General features: G+C 38.8%; 1 protein-coding gene across 5 annotated transcripts in view; it reads right to left on the reverse strand.

Moving 5' to 3' along the window:
- Positions 1-16,248, reverse strand: part of GALNT18 (polypeptide N-acetylgalactosaminyltransferase 18) — a 391,276-nt gene that overhangs the window by 191,555 nt on the left and 183,473 nt on the right. The window lies entirely within an intron of this gene.

A 16,248-nucleotide genomic window follows, 5' to 3' on the forward strand; every position in this document is an offset into this window, starting at 1 on the left:
GTATATAAGTCTAAATGCTATTACAATTGCTATTTAGCCGAGGTGGTGCAGTGGTTAAATGCAGCACTGCAGGCTACTTCAGCTGACTGCAGTTCGGCTGTTCAAATCTCACCGGCTCAGGGTAGACTCAGCCTTCCATCCTTCCGAGGTGGGTAAAATGAGGACCCGGATTGTTGGGGGCAATATGCTGACTCTGTAAACCGCTTAGAGAGAGCTGAAAGCCCTATGAAGTGGTATATAAGTCTAACTGCTATTACTATTGCTATTGCTATTATTATTGAATTAATTTGCAGCATTTTGCTGCGAGGTGACTCTTGGGTCTAGAGTACTTCCACCATACCTTTCTGCACCTTCTTAGAGAAGCTGTATTTTTTTTCTAGTCTTACATTTCAGCTGAACAATACCAAGAAGTATTCATGTCTGAAGTTAAGGAGGTTCCAAAAAGGGGAAGAACTCAGAGCAAATTGGAGCAAGCAAGGAGGTATTTTATTTCAAACTCATTACTGTGTGAGCCAGGAAAATATGTAGCTTCTTTAAGAAGACTCTGACTGGTGAATTGTAATTGTATCTTGTCAGTAGTTCCTTAACATAAAGGTATATTTTCAGGGAATCAAGCAACTGCCAGGGTATGGTCCTATTTTTTAAAAGGTGCTAAACATGTGTAGCAAGCATAACCATGTATCTCAAAGTACTTTTTCTTCTTTGGGATCTGAATAGCACATATACCATATGGTGATCAAGCTTTTTTGAGATAGTCAATATCAGTTACAAATTGACACTCTAGCTAGGCAAGTCACACCAAATTCAACAACAAGCTTACAACTGTTTTATTTTATTAATAAATTAATCGGAATATTCTGATTTATACGTGTCAGATTTTATCAGATTAATTATTGCAGTGATTTTTCACCATACTGTCTTTTTCATTCTGCATTCCTTAAAATCCCTGCATTGATTTTAGTATTGCATTTTAATTCCTTATATTTCCCTGTATCACTGTAATTTTAGAGTACTCATATTATAAAATCAATCAATCAATACATTAGGGCTCAGTAATCATTATATGAACATTCGGACCGTGATGTATAATGCTGTAGCAATCTTTGTTTTAAAATTGTCTAGCAATCTGAAGATAATCATTAAAATACTTTTGAATGTAGCTTAATGTACTTAATGTAGCTAATTAATATTCATTATGGGATAAAAATTTAATTTTCCAGAAATCCTATAGATCTTCTTAAGAAAGGTTTCATGAAATGCAATAATGTAGGCACTTTTCTGTTTTAGAAAGATACATCGATGTTCCTTTTTTAAAATGGAGGTCATTTTGATGAAAGGTGTTTAAAGGCAATCAAAATAACCAGAAAAATAAGCAAGGCAAGAAAAGATAAAAGGCTCACTGCTGGATGGCATGACCAATCAATTCAGAATGAAGAAATATCCACAGTGTTATATATTCACAAGATCAATTATTAGATTAGAGTATTTGAGAAGCAAAACCAGGTACAATTTGTATTTCCTTTGAAGCTTTCTCTAATAAGGAAAATTCAGAGTTTTGCTTCCACACTACATTTTCCACTGCTGAATAAAGACCCAAGATACCTAATTTTATAAAATATCACTTGTATTTCAAAAGGCAAATTATATAAGCAGGTATTTTCACATTCTAAACTCATCCCTCTGTGCATTTCACTGTAAGAAAAGAGGCGAGAGAAAAAAGTATGCTTCAATCCCCTGTGGATGTGCTATCAGAAAGGGTTGATATATTTTTTAAAAGAGGGGTGTGCAGAGTGGGCTTGAAGTGCAAAATCTGTGTCAGGTCATGGATAATCACCAAGGTATTATTAAAATACAAGGCTTTATATTATGACTTCACATGTCACAAAATGAGTCATTCCTCATAATTTAATTCAAGAACTGTAAGATCTTTTGACATACCGGATCAACATACTGCAAGCGTATATGTGGACGTTGTTGGTGATGCAATCAATCTCATGCTAATTAGGTTCAGTACAAATCTAATTCTGTCTATAGTTAGCTAAGCTGATTTTTATAAAGTTACTAAAGGTGACATCGCATAATGATTTTTAGCATGTGCAGCAAGCAAGCAACCTACTCCAGGAAGTCTGATCCTGTTGATTATTATTGTTTGACATATTGACTGAACAGCTGTTGGGGCCTAAAAAGCACTCAAGAGATGATAGAGAAGAAACCCAAAGTAAAATAGATAGAGAGAGGGATGGACTTCAAAAATTTCAGAAATGAGTTCTCTGCTCAGTTGCTGGGTAGGTGTGGCCATGGTGGGCATCGGCCTCCTGCACCATGGGGTGGGGGGTGTTTTTGCCTTCCCCAGGCTCTGGAGGCTTTTGCCTCTGGTAGGGCAAAAACTGCCTCCCCTGGGCTCTGGAGGCCTTCTGGGAAGCCTGATCTTCCCCCTCCCCGAGCTGCCGTGCGGGCCCTGAACATCTCGCATCCAAAACAGGCTGTGTAGAAACCAGCCAGGGGTGGTATTTGGAGGTTCTCCGAACCAGCCATAACATTAGTTATGGGTTCTCCCAAACCCGGGCGAACCCATAGCAGCCCACCCCTGGATAGAGAGCTTGTTTACCATCTGAATTTTAATATTCACATTGAGAAATGATGTAGATTATATCCTATGGAAGACATAAATGAGAACTTCAATATTTTATTTCTGCCAGGTTTAAATACAAGTGAATTCATCAAGTTTGTAATGAAATAAATACATTTTCATTTTTTTTACTGAACGTGTTCGGCTATTTTAAAATTGATCCCGCTGGTGTAAATAAAAGCAAATGCCCTTTATTTTATATAGATAATAATTATCAGTTTATTATTATGGAAAAAGATCAAGTCATATGTACAAACACATCAAGAACATTTACTCTCAATTCCTAAGATTTTTATTAATGCCATTCTGAGTCAGCAGATTGAGTCAGATATTCTTTTCTCAGCCTTGAGGCTAAAATACTTATGCCATGGTTCTCACTGATCTGAAGCCCACCAGTTCTTGCCACATAGCTTCAGCTCCAAATCTATGAATAACACCTATGTAGTTTTCTGACAACAATATAGGACCAAGTACCCATTGCATTCTTCAAGGAAATATTTGGGTCTAATTTCATTGTGGTCCCCAGTTCATGATTCTGTTCCACCTTCCTGAGATCAGCCATCAGCTAGATGCTACTACCTGCCCTAAATTGATGAAGAAAGTATAAATATTGGGGGGGGGGGGAAACCAAAACATTAATTAAAAGCTTGAGTTCTTTAGTGGCAGGTACCGTTGAATCAATTTTGGCTCCTGGCTATTACATGGACAAACCTCCAACTCAATGGCACAGGATTACCCCATCTTCATAAATTCCAACTAGAAACTAAATTAATATAAGAATATAAAAAATAAATGCAATCCATCCAGAACTAAAGACAGTTTTACTCCAGAATCTGATAGCTTATAGTCAGACTTGTGAAGCAGGACAGAAAAGAAGCATACCCAGATGAACTAATCCTACGATATTATAAGATTACATTAACAGAGTCCTGCAATACTGAAAGGATGCCTCCCCTGACCTTTCTCTTTATTTTCAGGGAAACTAGAGAGAGTCCAAAAAAAACCCTTCATAAACACTTTTCATGCTTATTTCTCACCTCCAGCCTCTTATTAGACTATTGCCTAAATTGGAACTCTTCTTCCTGCATCCCAAGTATTGTGGCTCACCAGTGGCCAGCGGATCTGGCAGCAGATTTGGAAAGTGAGGATGCTGGGGAGGAACATGGGCCAGTCCTGGAGTCTGGGGAAAGCTCTGACGAGTGCTGTGCATCAGAGGCAGAGGTAGGGCCAGGGCCATCTGACAGTTATCAGCTGCCTTTGGAGTCAGATATCAGTGGGGCAGAAGAACAGCTTGAGCCTGTTCCTAGTGTGCACATGCACAGAGCTGCCAGGAGAAGGGAACAACTAAGGAACAAGGGCCAACTTGGGAGTAAAGGCACAGGTGGATGGCGAACGGCCCCTCCCATAGGGAATAAAGAGGGAAGGGGAGTTTGCAGGAGACAATTAGTTCAATTCATTAGGGTAAAGATCTGTTCCCGTAATTGCTGCTACAATGTGGCATTTGGAAGATATCAGCTTGGCAACTCTCCAAGGTCTGCAGTTGTGAAATCTCATGAAAGACGTTTGCCGGAATTTTGCTGGAGAGGAATTCCCTTTAACCTAACTAAAAGAGGTTTCATTGGGATGAGGAGTTTGCTTCATGATTTCGGGAGGCCTAGGTCAGAACACGGTCATTCACACATACCACTACATGAAGCTAATTTGTTGGGATTAAGGCTCAGCCTGATCCTCTTCCTTCAGAACCAAACGTTCTCCAAGTACCTGGACAGCATTTCAACACCACCATTTTATCCACCCTGGTTGAGATCTAAAGCACTGGCAACACTTGATCTCATGTTGGTAAAGAATGTCACCAAGTGCCTTAATGTAGCTATTGAATACAATCAAGGAGAGCCTTGAACCCCATAGCACCTTGCACAAAGGAACCTACAGCCAATCTCCCTTTCCCCATCCTTGTCTGAAACTGCTCTTTGAGGAAGAGTTGTATCACAATGACCACAGTGGTGGGAAAATAGGGCTCTTACATAGCTAGACAACTGTGTTTTCTTTTCCATCCCACTCTCAACACTAATTTTTATTAAGAGAGATATTGTTCTCTTGCTGCTTGCTGGTTTGATCCAGAAGTACATGCCCTAGACCTCTACCAAACCTTTCAACATGTTAACAGGGTTTATAGATTGTCCTTATATAAAGAGATTGTTATGCAGCATGAAAACACACAGCAAGGCAGTTGTGCAGGTCAAGAGGTTGTTGAGAAAATAAAATATGCCAGCCCAGAAGTGTAACCCCACTGTTAAGATGGCCATCCAGTGGTGGGTTGGGACTCATGTAGAGCTGTTTCGAGGAATAATCCTTAGTACAATCCAGCTTCTGTTACGGTGATAGAAAAGCTGCCAGCATAATTATGAGCTTGACAGGCTCCCTCTGCGCTGTTGTTCTAGCTGGCAGGTGTTGCAAAACAACAGGATAAGGTTGCCTCAATAGCAGCCCGAGGATAAGATGAGGCCAGTGCTGCGGAGACAGGGTATAAAACCGGAGCTGTCAGTCTAATCCAGGGACGCAATAAATAATGTATGACAAAAGATACGTATAGTAGTTCCATTCAGGAATTTCTCAAGATTTTTCAGACTGTAGCTGAAATTAATTTATTTAAATAGTTCTTCGGATTTCCCAGGTCATAGGATAATGCTCACGAACAGCATTTTTGGATGTAGACATCAGACACATAGAGATTCAAATTAGAGCAGCGACTCTAATCACAGCGAGCATTTAATTTTTCAAGATGTTCAGTCATCAGGTTATCTCATTTGTTTGCACACCTTGTCAAAGGGACAAAGAATAATGTTCCCAACTGAGCAATACTGGTGTTTGGAAATTGCCACCTTGATCAGCTATCTCTTCTGTTCTATTATAGAAATGGCATTTCTCTTCAATTTCTCATTCCAGCAAACATTTGCGGGGATATGATGGGCTTTTAATTGCTATGCTACCTGCTGCTTGCACATTGTTTTCATTTTCATTGTTATGTTGTGGTTTGCTCTTTGGAATGACCATGCTGTGTTAAGGGGCTTTCAATTTTATTTATTGTGGATTCGTGGTCTAATGCTATGGTGTAAGCCACTTGAAGAATCTTTATAAATCTTCCATGGGGTATATATTCTAAAAGAAACAGCCTAATTTCCCCAGCCACAGAGATGAAAAACAGTACACAAGATACAGTGTAAAGGCTTCAGCTCCTGCAAACACCCTAAATTCACACATCTCAAATACAGCTAAGAAAAAAAGATGAGCAGAGACTTTCTGTAATATAGATACTTCTCAACTTATAACCATATATTTGACTGTTTGTAGTTGCAACAGCAGGGGAAAAAATGACAATTTTTCACATTTACGGCTGTCACAGCATCCCTGTGGTCATGTGATCAAAATTCAGATGTTTGGCAACTGGTTTATATTTATGATGGCTACAGTGTCCCGGGGGTCATGTGATCAATTTTTGCAACCTTCTGACAAGCAAAGTCAATGGGGAAGCCAGATTCACTTAACAGCCATGTTATTCACTTAACAATTTCAATGATTCACTTAACAACCCTGGCAAGAAAGGGCATAAAATGAGTCAAATTCACTTAACATTTATCTTGCTTAGCGAGAATGGAAATTTTGGCCTCAGTTGTGGTTGTAGGTTGAAGACAATAGCAATAGCAATAGCAGTTAGACTTATATACCGCTTCATAGGGCTTTCAGCCCTCTCTAAGCGGTTTACAGAGTCGGCATATTGCCCCCACAATCTGGGTCCTCATTTTACCCACCTCGGAAGGATGAAAGGCTGAGTCAACCCTGAGCCGGTGAGATTTGAACCACCCAACTGCAGAACTAGGAGCCAGCTGAAGTGGCTGCAGTACTGCACCCTAACCACTGCGCCACCTCGGCTCTTTACAGACTACCTGTATATGCCTATGGAGGCAGCCCAAAACCTAGAGATGTTTGGAGAAGAGTTAAAAAAAATCAAAATGGCAGCCACAGTAGCTTTTGTGCTCAAGGGCTTAACAAAGCACCTCTTTCAATTGCTTTGCACAGCTTTAATAGAGAGACTACAGCCAATAACAAGGAGCAACTTCAGCAATCTGCCTTTTGGGTAAAAGACTATTTTATCAATGGTAACAGCAGTCATTTGCATATCAGGAAACTCTCCTCTAGAGAAGGCATTTTGTGACAGCACATGGTATGTTGTCAAAACTCCAAATATGTTCACTGCCTCCCAAACTATCTCTATACATACTGTATATTTATGTATTTCTCCCAAGAAAATACAAAACTCAAGAGATCACCAAACAGCAAGCTCTTTTCTGGCACAAACAAAATAGCCAGTTTTAGTAATCCTACACTGTGCCTGAAAATATTTCATATTTTTTGTGGAATATTTATATTTTCTTTGCTTACCCTAGCTATTCATCCATAGATCCAAACAACAGATTCACATGATAAATTAATATGAAGAAAACAAATTAAAAATAAAAATGACAAAAACACATTCTGCCATCATGGTTCACAAATGTTGTCTTAGCCTGCTTTTTAATCTTTTTTGTTTCATCTTAAATGAATGTTCTGTCAGGGTGTCAGGGTTCCAAGTAACATCCCCAATGAAAGAAGTCTCCGAGCTTTGAGTTTCCTCAAAGTTCCATTTTATTAGTGATGTCATATTGGCACATCTGGGAAAACAAGAATCTGAAGTTTCCAGGGTTTTCACCACCCAAAAGAAAGTTCAAGTCCCTGCCCCGGCTCCCACATGTCCATCACATGAGCCAATCAGGCACCATCCAAAACTGGAGATGCTTTCCAGTCACTTCATCACAGCTGCAGGGCAAAATGGACTTTCTGAGAAAGAATGTTATTTTGAATATATCACCCGCACTCTGTATAATCCCCCCCTCCCATTTTCCCACAATAGCAAATGTGGCAGGCCTGAAGTCCCAAAGTTAAAATATGGTTTCCAGGTCTGACACAGGGGTTCCTTCATCCTGCCATCCACACCTCCAACAAGAGACAAATATGTTGGCTTTCAGTTTTCCTTAATTGGTAGCACTGCTTAGTTTGTGGTAGAATTCTGCTGTGAAGAATCAGCTCCATTTCACTTCTGCATGAAAACTGGGGGCAGGAAGTTGACCAGTCTGGCCTATTGACAGGCAGATCAAAACAATGATGACTATGATGGTGATAATGAATTTATTTAGGAAAATACACAGAAAAATGCCTGCTGTTTTGAAAATGAAAGCACGCATTGTAAATGCAATGTAGCACATAAAAAACCAGCATGCCTTGACGGCAGTTCCAAGCCACATAAGCAATTCCACAGCTAACCAGCTTGTCTTTCACAGCCTCTTTGATTTTAATATAGAGCAGAGATATTCAGCCAAGGTTATCTCACATTAGCTTAGCACAGATATGGTTCATGCAAACTATATCTGTACTGAACTGTCTGCACCATCTAGCTTGTTAAACAAAAAAAAAAAAAAGTATAGAATCTTTTATATTGCATTAGCCAGGAATGCAATTCCAGAGCAGTGATTTAACTTTTATTGGCAAATTCTCTTTCCTCCAAGCTTCCCTTTTTCTTGATTTATGTGAAAATTAGACATCCGTAAGAAGCACTCTTATCTACTGCTTTTTATGCATTAGAATTTTCTATAATTTTTCCTCTTTTAATATAAGGAGCACATTGTAGATTGACATTAAAAAACTTGACTATATTCAGGGGAAGACAACCAAAGCATCTAGTTTGGAAGTGTTTTCAATCAGCTGCACTCTCCAATTCATAGCAAGCACTAATAACAATAGCACTTAAACATATACTGCTTCACAGTGCTTTACAGCCCTCTCTAAGAGGTTTACAGAGTTAACATATTGACCCCAACAAGTTGGGTCCTCATTTTACCCACCTTGGAAGGATGGAAGGATGAGTCAACCTTGAGCTTGGTGATATTTGAATTGCCATCTCGACAGTCAGCAGAGTAGCAATAGCAATAGCAATAGCAATAGCAATAGCAATAGCAGTAGACTTATATACCGCTTCATAGGCCTTTCAGGCCTCTCTAAGCGGTTTACAGAGAGTCAGCATATTGCCCCCAACAATCTGGGTCCTCATTTTACCCACCTCGGAAGGATGGAAGGCTGAGTCAACCCTGAGCCGGTGAGATTTGAACCGCTGACCTGCTGATCTAGCAGTAGCCTACAGTACTGCACTCTAACCACTGCGCCATCAAGGCAAAGCAGAAACTCCTCCAAATTCCCTACGGTTCTCTGCTTCTAAACTGGGACTTTACATTTGCAGAAAAAAACAAGTCTAGAAATCAACAAGTCACATACTTCTCCTCTTGCTTCAGGAAAAGATCATAGTAAATGCAGAACAGTCACACATTCCAATTTGCATACAAGTGCACACTGCAGCCAAAATCCTGTGTCAAACCCTTTGTCAAAGAAATAGTTTTCAATAAAAACTATGCACTATTGCAAAGTTTGAATGCCTCATCAATATCCAGGTTGACTCAGGTCAAATTGTACTGACAGTACATATCCCTAACAAAGCATTCATACCATAAGGTGATTCTGAAAATGCTGAACTAATTCTAACAGTGCTAAGCTTGCAGTGCAGTTTAATATTTGCATCCATTCCTCATTCCTGCCCATAGAGAAAGGTCAGCAAGCAGAAAGTATATTAGATAAGGTGATGGCTTCTTTCCAAGTGACTCAGACTAATTAATTCTCTCCCTATGTGATGCTTTTTCATTCCAAGTATGAAAACAAAGTATATTTAATTTCATCTCTTCTTTGAATAAAACTCTCTCATATGTTTCTATGTATGCTTCTGAATGGATACCACAAATACAGCATGGCCAAACTTGTGGAAACCTTTTGGGAAAAGTGTAGTTTTGAGGTTTGATGGCTAGTAACACCACTTTTTGTTTTTGAGTTTCAAGATAATCATATTCCACTGCTGGAATGGCCTGGGAATAGCCCAGACCTCAACTACCCAATTGAAAATCTATAGAGCCAACTAAAGAAACTTGTAAGTCAGTTCTTTATAACTGCTATTCTAATAGTGTGTCCTTCATAAAAGATATTGCATTACATTCTTGATTAAGTTATCTTTCCATTGATATATAATTTTATGGTTCTACTCCAACAAAAGTGACGTTCTTAGATAGCTTTAGAAAATATACTTTTCCCAAAAGGTTTCCACAATTTTGGCCACTACTGTAATGACCATAAATACATTTTTAGTTAATATATACAGCTGCCTATCTCACATACATGACTCATGGTGGCTTTCACAATAAAAAAACAAAACAAAATATCTATTAAAAAATAAACAATAAACATATCTGGATGAACATTATCCAACATAGAGCAAGTATCAAATAACTGTGTGTGTCTGTATGCACTTCTCTCTGTGTGTGCGTGCGTGCATGTGCAAACTGCTACGTATACTGTATTACTTAGTCATTTTCTACATCATAGCAGACAATCAGTCAACTGTACTAGACAATACTGATTAGTAGGTTGGTTGATGGATGGATGGATTGTGTGCAATGAAATCATTGTTGGTTCTTAGAAATCACATAGATTTTTCTCCATAACAATTTATCACTAATCTGATCTTTCAGATCTTCCGTGAACCTGATAATGATGATGATGATCATCATCATCATTATCATCATCAACATCATCATCATGCTAAATAGTGCTGGAAACAAAACAAAGACCTGCAAACAGAAATTGAACAATTGTGGCAAAAGCAAGCAAGCAAAAGTAGTACCAATACATAGTAGTAATAAGTGCCTTGGGTACAATAGCAAAGCAACTGCTTTAAGGAGTTGGGAGGTTCAGAAACATGAAATAGAAAGGGAGGGAGGGAGAGAGGGAGAGAGAGAGAGGGAGAGAGAGGGAGGGATGGAGGGGGAAGAGGGAGAGGGAGAGAGAGGAGCCCCACTTGAATATCATTGGCATTGATGAAATCATCTTCAGTCAATTGCAAAAGGCAGCTTTACTTGGAACAGCTTCCATCCTCTAACAATATGCTTCACTCCATTGTTACATCCGCTAACCCCCACAGCTTCAACTTGTCTAGCATGAACTTCACCCCATTCCTAAAAGGTCTATAAAGGGGGTATATATAAGTGCACCAGCATGCCTACTGTCCTTGTCCTACTGTTCCCATTTATTTGTACTCATTTCCTTGTTCATGTCCATGTTTATACTTATACCCGTTATCTTGTACATGTTTGATAAACTAAATAAATAAATAAAATAAATACATAACTATCTGTAACACCATCAAACATCCACCTCTCAATTGAGTGGATAAAAATTATAAATCCAGTCTGAACATCTGGCTGACTGTACAATGAACCATCATCTCCCAGCAAGTCACTATCTTAACATGGTTGTGGGATACTCTTGCTCTGAAGAAGATGTGAATTATGCCAGCAGTTCAAACATACTGGACAAGTCTCATCAGAGGATCCTTGATGAAGAATGTCTTCCCCACAAACAATATAGTGAAACATAACTTACAGAAACTGGATGGATCATTGTCCAAGTCAACAAGCACTGTGATAGGTGTTGGAGTTCCTGAACATCAAGAGACAAATGGGTGAAAGAGCTCATGACTGTTGGCTGAGCAAACAGGGCCAGCAGCTGCAAAACTACTGGAAAGAAAATTGTTTGCTTGTCACAAATATACAGGGATTGAAAACAATAATGATCTGTTATTAAAGATCAAGTCCATCAAGAAGAGGATATCTTTAAAAAATAAACCAGTTCTGGAAATAATAACTTGCAGCATTGGAAAGCAGAAATGTAACAGTCATAGCCAAGAAAATCAGTAGCTATCAAGATCGAATTGCACATTATTGGCAGAATCTCCAATTTCAGTTGAACCAGAAATGCTTCTACAAATCCATCAATGGAGAGACTGCAATGAATCAGCCAACAACTGATAAAGAAGAAACAATACAATTCTAAGTATACCTATTGGACCTCACAGAGAAATACAATAAAATGCAGTGTGGATAAAGAAGATGGAGAAGGGGAAGAAAAAGAAATGAAAATGAAGAAGAAAAAAGAGACATGGCAAGGCAAAGTATTACATGGACAATACATACAAAAACTAGCTGGCAAAGTGGATAATAGTAACACCTGGCAATGGCCAAGAGTAAGAAAGATGAAGAAAGAGATAGAGGGGCTAATTCTGTTTGCACATGATCAAACCTTAAGAACAAATGCATACAAATCTAGAATTGAAAAGAAAGCAACTGATAACAAATGCTGCCTCTGCAAAGAAGCTGAAGAAACATTGGACCATCTACAGTAGTCAGCTGCTGCAAGAAGATGACTACAAACAACCACATTATAAATGTCTATGAAAATTTTCAAACATCCAGATCATGGTTGTCCTGAAGGTGCTTTTTTCAAGAGACAACTGGACTTTCTAGTGGTTTTTTTTAAAGACGCTTCACTTCTCATCCAAGAAGCTTCTTCAGCTTTGACTGGATGGAGGGGAATAGAAAGATATATACTGCTTGAGGACCGCTGGTCATCAGAACATGTGGCTATCCCAATTGGGCCTTCATCAAATCTCAAAAAAGAGCCCAGAGGAACTCCTCCATAACAAACAACACAGAAACAATAAATGTACTAGTGCCATCATTCTATGTGTTGCAGGAATAGTGGAAAAACTCAGGAGCATTTTCAGCCAATACAACATATGTGCACACTTTAAACCCAAGAGTAAGGTAGAAACTTGTCCATCCCAAGGATAAAACACCCAGACACAAACTGAGCAATATTGTACATGCAGTACAATGCAGTGAATCCATGTGCAGATCTGTACATTGGAGAAACAAAACAATCACTTCATAAATGCATGGCATAACACACTCCTTTCAACAATTGCATATCCTTTCACTTCCCATTTTTGCTTCATACAACTTTCATCTTTATGAAACAGGTATCTTTCTCTGTCTCTTTTTTACTCCCAGAACAGAAAGTTTCAGCCACAAACTTTCTGATTTATAAAACAATTCTGGCACTGATTCTTCAAACCATCTATGTTGCAAGTTACTTGAGGTCAAGGACTGATCAATAAAACTTCCAAAAGGAGGCACTGCTGTGCATATTAGACAGCATCCAAGGAATAAATTTATTTAGCAATAAATCTACTTTAAGTGGCATAAACGATGGTGGTCTACAACACAGGAAGTTATATAAAACTTGGCTCAACCTATTCCACCTTTTTTAGCAAGAGAAATTTATATTACTACATTTCTACAGAAGTCAAATGCCAATCATGAAGATATTAACTGAACAATTCTATAGAAATATAAATCCCAGTTGTAGAAAAAGTGACAAGAACATTCTCCAGATAGCTATAGGAATGGTATTAACATGCCTAACAGGTGGTACTGTTAAGCTCATTAACACAATTGATTCTTTAGCATTTTTTCCAGTGAAGTCAAAAAAAATTCTTTAAATGAGCATAGGAGAGATAGACTGCAAAATCTATAAAAAAAATTCAAAGCTTTAAAAACATATGTTGGAAGTTGCACCATTAAACTGATCATTTCCATTCTAACACTGTCATGTATAAAAAGAGGTTGCATTAATCTGAAGCTTTAAGCTCTGAAACTTTAAGCTCATGATTTTAGACTGTGCCTTTTTAATTTTTTTTCCTCCCATACAAACTAGTCAACTAAACTAAACACTGCTGTTTGTGCAAAGGGTATAACAATTAAATCTGTTTTGTCAGGGAGAGTTGTGTTTATTTTGCTTCATTATCTGTTCTGCCAATATTGTTAGGATAATCAATATTGAAGAAAAAGATAGATTTGTCGCAGTTGTGTATCCGTAAGGACTGCAAATTACATGGAAATCATAGGTTATGAACATGAAATAGGCTTCAGCAAAGCCCAATGAAAAAGCCAACATTTGTTTTTTTAAACAACTAGCAATGTTTAGAGTGCCATACAGAGTGGACCCTCAGGTCACGAACATAACCTTGGTTGCAATCCAATTTAGTCATCACCTGAATCTAATTTCCCCATTGGATTGTATGTAAATATGATCAATCCGTTCCAGATCCCTAGGAACTGTATATAAAAATATTGTTTTTTTTAAAATGATTTTTTAAGCACAAAAACAGTTAATTATGCGATAGAACTCACAGTGCAATAGTAAAATCCTATAATAACACTGATAGCTCCTCTACCTTCTTCTCAGCCGTCTTAGGAGCCCCATTCTCCTCCCTGGGTGGGAGGGCCGGAGGGGCTGGACTGGACGGACTGGCTTGCGCAGTGCTGCTCATACCTTCCTCTCTGCAAGGAAAGAAGAAGACGCCGAACAGACACCTTCCTTCCATGCCCCAAAGCTGAGTGCCAGGGCCCTTCTCGGCCTGCTGAGGCTGCTCCCGGAGAACTGAGAGGAGGGGAGGTAGGAGGAGATCCTGGCTTCCAAGCTGCCAGATTTCTCAACTGAAGAGCTTGCTTGGCTCTGCTCCCAACCCTTGCCATGCGCGCAAAACAACAGTAACAAAAAAACTGTGATTGAGGCTTCTGCAGCATCACATGTGCCTCCAAGGGAGGTAGGAGAAGAAGGGAGAGGCATTTTTTGGTCAGATTTGGTTGTGGTCTGAGGCATTTGGCAAGGTTCCACTGTATAAGCCATAATGGCTCCTTTTAAATGGTATTGCTTTACATATGTTTCTAATAGGCTTTTTAAAATGAGCATTTTATTAGGAGATTACTATTCCTGGCATAACTCATAAACCCCTTGGTATAACTAATTCTCATGCAAGCTAGGTTTAAACTAACCAATCTTAAAGAACTGACAAACTCTCAAAGCAGAGTTCCTTCGGGTTTTTTGCAAACAGATTGTGATGTCTACGTCAAACAGAAGCCATCTCATTTTTTTCATTCATCGAAAGGGCAGGTTACAGCAGAATAAAGTGAGCCAATAGGTAGACAAGACCCTATTTGATTGGCAGTACCAAGAAAGCAAGAACAAAATGAATTGTACTCAGGTTTACTTAATGTTAATTTAAGGTAAATACAGACTCTTAGAAATTGTGATAATAATTCCCCTGCTTCAAGAATTATTTAAGAAAAAAAATGTCTTTGAAGCATACTTTACCCACTCTTCAGCATCTGGGGTGAGCTGCCTTTTCTGAGATAACCATGTAACAGTCTAAACTTTAGCTTTCCCACAATCTGTTACTTCACTGTTTCTCAACCTTGGCGATTTAAAGATGGGTGAACTTCAACTCTTCAATTCTGGGACATGATGTCTATCCATCTTAAAGTCACCGAGGTTGAGAAACACTGTCTTACACGAAACAGATAGAAAGATAATCACATGATGGTTTTTAGTATTTTTTAAATGTTTGAAGCCTTTAGAAAAACTTATGAAAGTGTTCAATATTAACTAGCTCTTACTTTGGTCATTAATTTAACAGAATAAGAAAGATAGAAGGGACCTTTCAGGACTTCTAGTTCAACTCCCTGCTCAAGTAGGAGACCCTATAACATTTCAGACAAATGCTCTCAAGTGGGCATCACTTAGATATACCCTACATTCAGTAGGGTCATTCAGTACTAGAGACAGACTTTGAGGGACAATATTTAACTTGAGCCTTCCTTAACCTGATATTACTTCCTGAGACTACATAACTTCAGTTATGCACCCCACCTCAATTTGGTTTGTAAACTATGTACTCCAATTCCTATTACCCCAAGACGAGATATTTTCTGACACTACAGAAAACATTAGCAGGCATAGAATTGCTGTTTTTCAGGATTTTTCAGATTCATTTTTTAAAAAATGCAGACATTATTCAAGGTGGGTTTGCAAACAATTGATGGAAACACTGAAATGCTCTAACTAAATTCTAGGACTGTTTGCCCAACACCAGCAGTGTAATACGCAGAAATCATTTTTCTGCCTTACTATGCTGCATGCATACAGGCTGCCTTCTGCAAGGAAAAACACATCTGATCTTTATAAATAATTTTATTAGATGAGAGTAAAGATCCACATAAACTAGTTTCTTATTCCCACAAGTTGGCCAATCTTTCAACAGGATGCAGAGATAATAACATTCCCAACTATCCCAATAGTTAGTACTTAAAAATATACTGCCTCATATTAAGAAAAATATGCTTTATTTTGGAAATTTACAAAGATATATGCAGGTCTTGGTGTATTCGGGTCTTTTCCCGTGTAAGATTGAGAGTATATTGGCGACGTTTCGACAAGGTCCAGCTCGCCATCTGCAGGCTGCTGCCTTCAACTTCGTGCTTGTGCGAGCAAAGCATGATCGGAGCTGCCGTCTTTCTATAAATATTGGTGGGGGTGTGTGGAGTGCTGGTTTTGTTGTTGTAAGCGGATTGATTGGCTGTGTTGTAACATCTTGATTAGTTGATGGAGTTGATGTTTGCAGATTAGTTGGCACAAAAGTACAATAGGCACACAGCCAGTACCTCAGCCATACAGGATGTTACGAAACAGCCAACTAATCTGCTGGCAACAAAGCCTGCACTCCCCACTCCCCCACCAATATTTGTAGAAAG

Source organism: Thamnophis sirtalis, unplaced genomic scaffold (assembly GCF_051295495.1).
Source record: "Thamnophis sirtalis isolate CommonGarterSnake01/CBP01778 unplaced genomic scaffold, rThaSir2_p1.2 scaffold_1, whole genome shotgun sequence".
NCBI classification, from domain to species: Eukaryota; Metazoa; Chordata; class Lepidosauria; order Squamata; family Natricidae; genus Thamnophis; species Thamnophis sirtalis.